Source organism: Triplophysa dalaica, chromosome 14 (assembly GCF_015846415.1).
Source record: "Triplophysa dalaica isolate WHDGS20190420 chromosome 14, ASM1584641v1, whole genome shotgun sequence".
NCBI classification, from domain to species: domain Eukaryota; kingdom Metazoa; phylum Chordata; class Actinopteri; order Cypriniformes; family Nemacheilidae; genus Triplophysa; species Triplophysa dalaica.
The window spans coordinates 4576035-4588680 of record NC_079555.1 but is presented as its reverse complement, the minus strand read 5'-3'; the positions used below and the strand labels follow the sequence as shown (position 1 = coordinate 4588680).

At 37.4% G+C, this 12646-nt stretch overlaps 1 protein-coding gene across 2 annotated transcripts in view; it reads left to right on the top strand.

Moving 5' to 3' along the window:
- tspan9a (tetraspanin 9a) overlaps positions 1-12646 on the top strand; it is a 158498-nt gene that overhangs the window by 46669 nt on the left and 99183 nt on the right. For both annotated transcript variants that reach the window (XM_056766017.1, XM_056766019.1), the window contains one exon: positions 9803-9878. The gene's annotated coding sequence lies outside the window, so the exon portion shown is untranslated. The remainder of the gene's footprint in view (positions 1-9802; positions 9879-12646) is intronic.

Genomic DNA, 12646 nt, shown 5'->3' with positions numbered 1-12646 from the left:
TCGGATCAGTGGCGCTGGGGCGAGAAAGGGTAAAGTTTGTGTGCGCATATGTGTAGGAGAGGCAATAGTGTATGCACACACTCCAGCCCTTTGAGGATAATAATTTAGCTCCAATTTGGTTACTTGAGTTGTTTTTATTGTCCTGGGAGTCCGATATGTCGGATTCGCTTGCGTGGTCATGCTCATTTTAGTATAATTTAAACAGTCTTCTTCATTCGGACAGGCAAAACAACTGAATCGATACAAATGGTTTATAGTCTTTGTCTGTTTTATCATATATTCCTAGCAAAAGAATGAAAATGAAAAAAATGCTGAAATGTTAATATGACAGTTAATTTTCAATGTCGTCAGTTTATTTGGCACTCACCGAGTCGAAGTGTGAAAGAGTTTGTGTTCTAGATGTTGGTACAAGATGTAAATTCACAACTCTGAAAATAAGCTGTTATTTCCATCTGCTGATTTATCAAATGCAAACAGACTTTGAGCAAAGTCTTTAAAGCTGGAACACAAGGTTAATTTCATTTCTGTTGCTGTTTGGCTGAAATTCTTTGCCTTTTTCAGGTAAATGAATGTTGAATAAATGTCTTTTTTTCACCCACAATGTGTCTTCAAGTAGGGCGACAATTAGTGCATTTGTTCACATAATTGCTCCAGTGCTGTTTTGTTTTTGTTTATCTTAATCTGCCATTGCAAAAAAGGATATATAACAATGGATGTGTCTATAAGAGAAACCCTTATACTGAAATATTGTCTGTTGAGTCATTGACTGAGGTATAGCATTTGCTCTCAGGAGTGTTTCTGGATAAGTCATTCCTTTTTATTATGAGATTAGAAAATCACCACATTCATGCGGTCACTTAGTATTATTTGTATGATTTGACAAAAAAATTGCTTTTGAAGAAACCAGTTAATTCAATCTTAAAAAAATAAAGAAATTTATGTGTTGACTTTACTTAAAATATATTTGCATCATGGATTTTAAGTAAATTCAACTAAAGGAGATTTAAAGTAGAAATAACAAGATAATCTTTGCTGCGTTTACTCAAATACATCAGTTCACCTGACTTTCTTTCCTTAAAAAATGATGTAGCACGAGTACACTCAACTTACAGTGCTCATGTGGGCAGCACTTAAATATTTCATTCATTTACCTTAATGTTCATATAGCATCGTGAAGTATTTTATTATAACAAACTGTTTTAAAATAATTGATGACTGATTTGATGTCAGTCGTTGAATGATTCTCAAAAGAAGCACACAGCACACCACAATAAGGAAGAAACACATCAGAAATGCGGTAAGAAATATGATGGGTTGAACAGGGTCTATGCTTACCAAAGAAAACACAAATCACCTGAATGGTAACTTCACAGAAAATGACTATTCACTACAAAACAACATCAATATTTCTAAATACATGTTACATTTTGTTATACATCTTATTAACATCTATATAAATGCCCGAAAAAGCGTATGTAATTATTTTCATATAAAATGAAATTTATCAAAGATATATTAAAATGTATAATTCTGAGTCACTTATTTCACAGTATACTACTTTTGTTTCCACAATTTTTTTATATAGCATTTTCTAACAAAGTCAACTTGTTGGTGTGGCGATGGATAATTGATTCTGTTGTACGTCCTCTTATTGTTTTTCTGATGATTCTCTTCTGTGTGAGCGATTGGTGAATCTCTCCACTCGCACAATCCCCGCGTGGTAGATACATTGCCATTCACTGAGTTTGCCTTGTATTGATTTTCCACAGGCTTACATCTATGGATTTTATTTGTAGTTTTAGCTTGTATGTGTTACAATGGAGCATCTTTTACCATTGGTCCTCAGCATGACCACACCAAAAGAAAAATGTTTTGAAACTGTAGTGAGACGCTATTGTTTAGAAACTCAGAATGGGGTCAGCTTGGCAAAGATTGCCAATTCTATTTATATTTTACTACATTGCAGAGAATTGGGGAAAAGCCCTTTGCGCAGGGAGTGTAATATAGTTTTCAATCCAGCGGTTGGATTAGGTTAGAGTCAAGATAGAATAAACCCGACCCCGAAGTTTGAGTAAAAACAATAACTGCTGTCAAATAACAGGCCCTTCTGCGGCTGGTCCCTGCCGAGGATTCTGATTGAGTTTTATAACCAGCAGTGGGGAGAAGTGTGTTAAAGAGACAATTTATACTTTACCTCTCTGTCACCCTGCTTTTGGACCACCGGTAAGGTGACCCCTTATTCGGAGACAGCACTTGGGAAATAACCTATTATGTCACATTCAAGGTCACAGACAGCCAAATTTGCCAAAAATGTCCTTGTTTTTTATGATTTTTGATGTTTTGAGATCAGTTGGTGGAAGTGGGCATCTTTAGGACGAGCGTTTGACGGCTTGGAGCATGTTTCTGTGGACCCACAGTTTCGTGTCTTAGCATGAAAAATACATTGCACAGTGTGTTTAGGTCACTGTGCTGATAGTTCCAGTCAGGATTTCTGGAAAATGTCTTTGCATTGATGCGTTAAAGAAGAAAAAAAGACTCATGAAGCCAGAGAGGAACTCAAAATGAATGTTAAAGCTTTGTGACTGCGTGTGCTAGATTGAATGTCACGTAGTTGAGTTATTCAGGCAGATGGACGCTTGCGTTTGTAGTGGCAGATGATGGGCAGAGGACATTATTGAATTTTTAATTTGAAAGGAATCGCATTGAAAAGGTGTGAGGTAGGTGGACATAACAGAGTTATGCTACAACTCCCCAGAGGAGATTTTATTATGCAAATATTACAAGGAAATGAAGGTGACACAAGAGTGTTCGGGGTATAATGTTATTAAAAACGAAGCGATGTTATTCACCCCAAATCCAATGTCATCATTTCCAAAGCCGTGTGTTATTTCAAAAAGTGTGACTTTTTGTCTTCTTAACAATGTCGTACGTTACTTGAGAAATGTTTGTTGTCAGTGATGTCCAACCTGAAATGTCTCTCTATGTTTCAAATTTGCATGTATAAGTAGGATTTTAGAGCAAGGCAGAGTACAAGCTATAAGTTAAATATTGAAATACATGTCACATATTCCTCAATAAACAAATCTAACATGAGCTGTAGGAAACCCTTTCGTATCTTAGGAAATCATTAGCAACTGCTGTCTAATGGTAGTACATGACATTTAGAGGTTAACAAATCCAAAATCAATATTGCCACATTAATATCCCTGTGTTCCACAGTTGTGCCTGAGGATATCTTAATTATTTTTCTTCTAACTGCTAGGACAATACACTCCAATGTTGTTTTAAATTGTAATCTTACATTTTGGCGAGCTGTTAAATGCAGAAACTAATGTGGGTTCTTCTCAGAAGTGCTCAAGATTGTGAATCACATTGCAATTGTTTAGTTATACTAAACCTTACACCAGCTTTTGCCATTTTTGACAAACATTGTCTACACAACATGCATTCACATTCAGACGAAATATCAAATAACAATTGAAAAAGAATATCTATCAACATGGATATTAATATATGTTGTATACTACACCCTAACTAAGGTTTTCATTATTTGTATTTATTAGCACACCTTCCACATTTACAATCCTTTATTAATTTTGAGCTTGTACACATTTTTTTGTTTAACGTTGACAAAGCCTCACAGTTGCCAGCAGTAATAATAAATACTGGTCCTGGAGTACGCTAGCGCCGCCCTTGCTGTGACTTAAGGTAATGCACCTGACCAAGCCTCACTTTAGCACTGGAGCTGTAATGTGAATGGTTTCATTTGGATCTTCATTTTGGATATATATATATATATTCCCCTTTTCATAAAATATTTGCCATTACAGTAATTTAATGAAAAGTCAACTTTTACTCTATTAAAAGTCTGTGAGCATAGCACGGTGGCTTTTTAATCTATTAACAGAGCGCAAACATTCAGTAGCAGCGTGGCTTTCGTCCCCTGTTTGTCATTACGAGTCATAGTAATATTTATTAACAGGTTTATTTTATATAAAAGATAGGCACTAAAAAGATAGAAATGGGAGTATTTTAAAATTCTGTGACCAAGGGCTTTATATTTCCTTTGTGTCTTTCCACCTCCCTTGAATGAATTGCTCCAGCCAATCCTGAAAACACACTGTAGATCTTTAGGCAATAATCTGTTTTCTTTTGACAGCTATAGACATTCACCGGCCCTCTTATATCACCCTACACCAGTGGTCACCAACCCTGCTCCTTGGGATCAACCGTCCTGAAGATTTCAGCTCTAACCCCAATCAAACACACCTGAACTATCTAATCAAGGTGTTCAGGTTTGCTTGATAATTACAGACAGGTGTGCTGAAGCAGGGTTGGAGCTACAGTCTGCAGGACGGCCGATCTCCAGGAGCAGGGTTGGTGACCACTGCCCTACACTATCTCATGGATGGCAGTGTTACTGTATGAAGGCTGTGAGCAAGAGAATGAGGGGAAATGCTCTGGTGCAACAGAGAAATCAAAATGGAATTCTAATAAAACCAATACAGCCAGAGAAGAGTGCACCAAAGTAAAAACATAAGGTGAGTCAGGAGGGCGTTGGATAGAGCAGGTCTCAAGTCTTCTATAAGTGCAGCTGAGAGGCAAGATCGGAGGAGGTTTATGTGAAAGGCTTAAAGTGAAATGAGCAGTAATGTCTTCTCCTTGTAGAAGGGTCCTCTCTGAGAGCATCGAACCAGAACGGCAACATGAGACGGTCTGTTTATTAAGTCCAGAGCATGTGATTGGAAAATGTACCTACGTGTAGAAGGTTCTGCAGCCATGCTTGACATTGAACAGCATCACTCTCATTGTTTCTGTTGTCAGTCAGTGTAGTTAATTGTGAATTGTGTGGCATATGCTGGTGTGAATGTTGATTTGATGTAGATTAAAAGAGAGAAGAAGATTTGCCTTCGGTCCACGCTGCTATGCAACATAAGGATTGTGGGTCCCAAATTGTAGAACGCTGGAGAACCCAAGGTTGTGACATTTCTTGGGATTTTCTGCACGTTGGGATGCAGCTTATAATTTTAATATATAAAAACATTTTGCTGTTAGCAATAACACAATGAGTAGCAAAACTAGTCAATATTTCCACCAAGGTGAACATTTAGACCAAAGGTTATAAAGTGTTGTTTGAAATGTCACAGTTATAACATTGTAGCAGTTCCATTAAAGGTGCTTTGTGTAATTTTTTGGAGGATCTATTGATAGAAATGCAATACAACATATAAAATTTGTAATTGGAGCTGAATAAATGCCTTACATAAAAAAGCGTTATGTTTTTATGACCTTAGTTATTTCTGTGTACACCGCTGGTCCCTTAGATGGAATTCATCATGTTGTTTCTATGGTGGCCCTAAACAGACAAACTGCTCTACAGAGCGCGTTTCGTAAATATGTTATCTCCTTCGGCAAAGAAACTAAAACATGACTTCATCTTAGAGGAAGGGTGAAGTGAGCCGTTGGTTGCAGTTCGCAACCTCGCCACTAGATTGCGCAAAATTTCAAACACTGGACGTTTGAATATAAATTATACTTTATAGATTTTCATTTCAGCCTGAATGTTATCTTATCTAAATCTTCCACATATTGTGTTTAACAAAAGTGAATCTGTCTATTATATCTGTCCATGTAGCTGCCTGTCTATCTGTCTTTATGTCTGTCTATCATTAAATCCGTCAAGATGATGGGATACAGCTATCGTAGAAGAGAGAGAGAGACAGAGAGACAGAGAGAGAGAGAGGAAGGAAGTAAAGGTGGAAAAATCATCACCAGTGATGGAGAAAGGGGCTGATGTCTAAGAAACCCTGACTTTAGATAGGAATGAACAGATGGACTGTGAGGATAAAATCAGATCAGCAGTGAAGTTCAAGGTGTGAGTGAAGACTTCATCTGGAATGTGGTGAAGTCGCAGGATTCGAGGGAGAGAGAGCAGGATGGAAGATGAACGCAGCAATCCGCTTTTGTCTGCTGCCGCTCTGCGTCGAAAAGGATTAGCTGTGTTATGACATTAAAGTTGAAACGTGGTTATCATCTGTTGCTGACAGGCAGGATTTGCTCCTAATCGGACGCCGATGTGCAGGGAGGTAGAAATGTTGCACGCTGTGATTGGAGGGGGATTTTTTATTATTTTTATTTTAATATTTCATGCCTGCCCTTTTTATTTATAATCCCACCGTCAACGGCCACCAGAACGAAGACGTTTTTTTTCCGTGCTGATCTCAAAGAGCCATTGTGGAGGAATAACAATTACCGCATCCAGGAAATGGAAAGGGTAATTGTCGTCCTCGGCCTTTTCATACAACGGTTTGAATTTGAATGCGTTTAGCGTAACGAAAAGTCAACAGTTTTCCTACAGCGGATTTGCTTCGTGGCTCCTTTCACCTCTCAGTTTACATAATTTAAACGGATGTCCTTACCACACACCTTTGCAAATCTCCAGTTTGCCTCTTTTGTCTGGCACGCCGCTGATAAATAGTCTTATATTTTTATAACTAATGTTTTCTTGGCTGCGCTCCTGCTGTCCTCCCACACAGAGGCCACAGCATCCACCAACAGTGCCTTTAAAATGTATCTAGACTCAAACGGTGAGGATTGGCACTGCTGTTAAAGGCTGCGCCTTACAAATATATCATTATACAGTCGTGGGGGTTGACTGTAAATCAAGAACATAACCTTGATGTCTTTGTAAGGGCTGGAAATGTCTGGCTGTTTGTTTGTGGGTGTCAGGATTTGTTGGAGATTTTGGCATTTCCACATTATTTTGCTAGTGTAAATATGAGGATGGCAGGGAGCTTAGCTTATCGGGTTCTGTCATGGCTGAGGGTGTGACCAGGCTGGGCCACAGCGATATAAGAAAGAGGGAATCACAAGATGGCAGTTCCAACACAATCTCATGGCAATTGAGATTGGCAAATTGATAAATTCACTTATTTGTATATTGTAATTGTTTTCAGTTTGGTTTTCCTTATATGTTTTTCTAAAAAAAATATATTTTTTATAAATCATTTTGTATAAATTTATATGAATTAGCCAAAAATAGTTAGCCTGGCACGTGTTTGTATTACCAGCTGTTGACTGGCTAGTTCATATGAATTCGTAAACAAAATTCCAGTGCAATCGTGTTGCAATATGCCATCTCCTACAAAATTCTCGAATTGTTTTTGACTGCTTCATTGTAAGAACCATCTCTGAAAAGTTATTCATTCCTTGATCAGGCCACACTTTTATCTTTTTTATATTGTTGTACAGGACCCTTTGTTTTGGAGCAGAGGGCTGAAAATGCAAAAACAATGCAATTTCCTTTCCACACGGTTCAGTGTCAATCAATGAGAGCAGCGATAAAGCTCCATCTGACCCGAGAGGTTTCCATAATGTACTGTATTTTATTTGTCACAGTAAGTTGAAAATATCCCCCAGCAGGCCTAGTAACCTTTTCATTTATTATGGAGGATGGGGGACGTTATAAAATGCCAATTTCTAAGTGCCACAAAGGGTTACTAAAGGCAACATAGCAGCTTTAATACTGTTCCTCTGATTTGGACTTTGATCTACAACAGATTCGGGCCCTCCACCACATTTAAGTAATAAAGTTTGTTGCTTTTATAACACCGCGTCCTACCATTTGTATGCTGTTTGCGGCTGGCTCACTTTTGACTGGGTTAAAGACCGTGATGTGAGCTTTAAAAAAAACATGCTTAAAGCTTTTAAAGAAAAGAGCAAAATTGATTTTTCTTGAGTCATTTAGCCTGGCTACAGCGCTAATAGCTTTCCATTAAGTGACTCTGCCCTCTGACTACAGGCATAGAAGAGCCATTTGGCACACAATTAAATAAATGAAAGTTTGTGTCAACAGAATGTTTGAATTATAAACAAGCATCATTTATTCTCACCATGAGACTGTTTTGACTTTGATTAATTTGATCGTTCAATATGCCATTACTGAACGAATAACGCAAGTGCCTTTAACGTATATGGCAGCGCTGCTTGTGTGGCAAATTGATACAAATTGTCTATTTTTGCAGTCTATGTGGTTCAGTGATTTCACCTTTGTGTCACCTTTAATGGTTCTTGATTTTTCCTTCAGAATAAATGAAAAAAAACTTTTTTTCTTTTCATCCCCCTTCCAACATTAGATCACTCTAATTCCCTCCTGAGGACCTGTTAACCCGGCTGTGATTATCAGAAGACCTCCATTCACTCCATCACGCACACTTTTAACCTGTGCTTTACTCTGACATTTACTTACGCATTTCATTATTTCTCAATATCCATTAGTTAAAGGCCGCACTCATTAGTCGCTCCTTTTTATTTTAATAAGCAGGTTTTAAATGACTGCTTCACTCACCTGTAGTCTAATTGCTTATAGAGTAGCGCAGGACGATTAATCCATGCAAACCTGCTGTGAGGACATTGTTTCATTACTCTGCCATCTCAGAATATAGCATTATGCCAATCGTGATATTTTTCCTTTGAATCAATTTTAGACGCTGGCCATGAACTGAGGGTTTGTCCCGGGTGGTGCGTCTGCGAGTGAGGGATTATGTGATTTAGATGTAATAATGCTGAAGTCTCAATAATGTGCATGATTGCATGTGTGCGTGTGTGTGGTGACTGTTTATCAATTGTGGCATTCAAACAATGTTCCTAATGAATGAGGACTGGACTGATAACATTGTTGCATTTGTGGCATTTGTGTGTAGACAAATGGACCATTGCAGCTGTAAAATAGGGAAAAAGAGCTGAACTTTGTTTGAAAATCTTGTTTTCTTCACGTTCAGAAGCAGCACTGAATAGTGTATCCATCACAGTCCTGTATATCCTTGCACATTTTTTTTACATTTACATTTACATTTAGGCATTTGGCAGACACTTCTATCCAAAGCGACTTACAGTGCATTATCCTATACATTTTCATAGGCATTTGCAATCCCCTGGGATCGAACCCCAACCTTGGGTTGTTAACGCAATGCTCTTACCACTGAGCATCAGGAAGCTAATTATAAATAGGTAATCATTTATAGTTTATCTTTATTTTTGTTTCTTAATTTTCAGATCATTGTTTATTATTCTATCGTCATTTCTAGCAAAACGTTATGGCTAAAGATGTGTATGATGTTGTACTAATGGACACTTGCATGCATCCGTGTTTTTGTTAGTTAGCCAATGGTCTAGACTTATTTAATTCAATATAGCTATAAGGAAATAATTTCAAAGTACTTTACGGATGTTTACTTTATCCCAGTTACACGCAACATAGATGGCATATTTTGATATTCGTGATTTACTGTACCTCTATTAAAGGTCTACTTTAGCGCCATCTAGCAGTGAGGTTGTGAATTGCAACCAACGGCTCACTGCACCGCTCCCATTCCCTTTCGAAGCAATACCGCAACTGACACAGAACTAAGATGTCATCATGTTTTCGTTTCTTTGCCGAAGGAGATAATAGATTTTCGATACGCGCTCTTTAGAGTATTTTGTCAATTTAGGGCAACTATAAAAACAATGTGTCGAATTCCATGCAAGGGTGTATGTAGATAGAAATAGCTCATTCTACGGTAATTAAAACATAATGCTTCATTGTGTAAGGTCTTTATACACCTCTGAAGACATAGTTATGTATATTATTTCGCATTTTTGTCAATAGATCGGAAAAAATTATACCTTTAAATCACAAAAAACTTTCCTTTTCGCTGTTTTCTCTTCTTAGGCTGTAAAACAATTAGTATCTCCTTTACTTTATATCTATATGAGTCATATAGCTTCCATTGACTTTTGATTTCCTATTTATTTTCTACAGAAACAGCTGATTTGAATGAAGAAGTCTGAATAAGAGACAGAGCAACTCCATTCACCGAAGACTATTTCAACTGCAGGTAAATTAAAGAGACCCATGTTTATATTTTCATGCACCTTAAGCAGTTTAGTGAGTCTTAACCAATGATGGCATCTCTACAGACCTGACGGTGCAATTTCCTTCCTCACTTTCTTGGCTCTCCTCACACTTCCTGCTCTCTCGAGCCCTAAGTTTCTCTCCCTCCCGCTGTACGTGGGGTGAAGTCAGGTTAGCGCATGAGGTGATCCGAAGATGGATAAATTCGACCGGCGTTTGCTGGCTTTCATTTTCTTGCGCAGCAGAGGAATAGTCTGATCTTTCATCATTCATGTCCTGCTTCTCTGTTGGTATTTCCATTTTAACAACATCACAACACAGATGCTCTCACTCTCCAGCCCCTCAGCCCCATCCATATACTGTCTGTATTTGTGAGATTGTGTGCTTTTGATGTTTGTCCTGCAAGGTCACTGACAAAACAGATTAAAGCAGGTTTTTCCTCAGGGTAGGAACAGTTAAAACATGTCTGTCTGTCAGATGGATTGACTCCCTTGTCACACCAAAGTACTGTAGTTACCCCAGCACATCCTGTTTTGTCTTGGTGTCTAAATCAAGGGAAGGTTTATTTAGGGAGAATCCGAGCAGGTAGCTGAAGCGTCCTTGGCATAAAGGTGACTTGTGAATTTTTTCTCTTCTATTCCAGTCAGTAATTTCACTTGCTTATAATGTTTTAAACAAGACCCAACATTTGTCTGGCCGATGTGCTCAAGAAATCGGTTTGTAAATGCCAATGATGCAGAATGTAAACACTTCACCTTTATTGAGACTGAACTTCTATTACATTCATCCCTGGTGCATGAACCACTGCATATGATTTGCATGTTAATAGTGTAGCGTGTTTGTAAACTGGACGGTTGCTTTCGAGGGTAATAAATAAATGAAAATCCCAGTGCTGGTTCTTGAAATACATAACACAACCTTACTCTGCATTACTCACTAAATTTCCCTTTATCAACCCAGGTGAAACGAGTGCACTAAAAACACTTACATGTACTTAAAGTGCTCTTTTTACCCCTAATATACAAAATGAGTTTCTGATATTTCTTAAGATGATCTAAATGTCCTCAATTGTGCTATTTTGAAGTACAGAAGTAGAATAGAAGTATATACAAACCACATTTTACTAAATAAACTATATTCTTAGTATATTAAGTACACACTTAATATGTGACAATAGAGCACGGTAAGTGCACTTTTTTTACCTGGAACTTAATATTCCTTAAATTTTATTTCGCAGAATTAGCCATGTTTTAGTTGCGCCACCATATTTGGCAGAGGAAGAATAACCTGTAAACATACATATGAAACATACAAGTTTTTTTTGGAAAATGAGCACAATAACAGGTTTGAGTCCTTAATATAATAGATAATTAAATAGGAAAATTGACATTTTTGTATTCTAGGTAGATAAAGTATTTAAATCTATTGAGAAATGGGAATGTCATTGTGCTTTTTATCTAGAAATAACGTAGCAGATCCATTGACTTTAATTCGATTTTAAGGCTTTCTTGTCCAAAATTTTGTGTGTAGTCATTTACTACAGAGTCATTAACATAGAATCAAATATTTCTAAAAGGAATATGCTAAAAAGTGTCAGATTTAACTGAGATTTGAGTTTAAATGTGAAAATATTCTGCTTGTATCCTGCAAAAATAGCATTTCTAACCGCAATCTCAAGAAGCTTTTGCTCGCCTTAAGTGTTCCAAGAAAGAACACAATCATGAAGAGAAACCATCAAACAGGTATAGAATGAAATCAAACATGTTCACCTCCCTGGAAAGGGCTTCTGGGTTGAAGTAGTGCACATTAGGGCGAGCGAGAGAAATCTTGACACAAGGCAAACAGCCTGATCGAGTGAACTGCGTGTCCAATCACTGTAAACTGTCATTTCGCATCTCCTCAGACGAGCTGCAGTCCTTCTACCTCCGGATTCACATTTTAAATCACTTCAACCATTACTGTTTTACCTCAAGTGAACCAACTGCACTGCTCTCCCAATGCTGTTTGCATGGATATAAGCATGGCAAATTTAATTAAAATGGATTTGGAATTAAAAATGCGATCAAAGAAATGATAAATGCTCAAGGAAATGTCATATTCCCTTTGTATTTTCACATGAAACGTCTGTTTCCATCCTTCAGTTTTTTTCATACAGATTGCTAGTATACAATCTTGCGTTTGGTATTGTTTGTCAGTGCAGGCAAAGGTCGCCATCATTTTTCTACCTCGCATGAGGTGAAGAGACACTGCTAAACAAGCGGCTTGCAACACATGACGCCCACCCTTTTTCACTTAGTCAAACTTTTATTGCGCCATAAACATAAGGTGTGTGAGGTCTTTGGGACCTCTGCGCTTTAAAGATGTCAGTTTTTTTTGCACATCCGTGAACTCATTATTTCAGTGTTTATTATTTAGTTGGAGGTGTTGTTAGACTAGTGTTTACACAATTACATAATTAGAGTAATTATCTGTTCTTTGTATTATTACAGTATTGCAAAAATAATGCATGGGAAAACTATGATGAAGTTAAAACAGTGATACAGAAATCCTAAAAACGAGAAAAATACCCAAAAAGCACCTTTATATATATATATATATATATATGTAGGCTATCTGTGTGTCTGTGTATGTGTATATACAGTATATACCTATATATATATATATATATATTAATTTGTGCAGTAAAAAAATTTGCTCGAGAGACACAGTCAAGAAAATCTTGAAACGCTCTGGTTTGGATTTACGCATTCA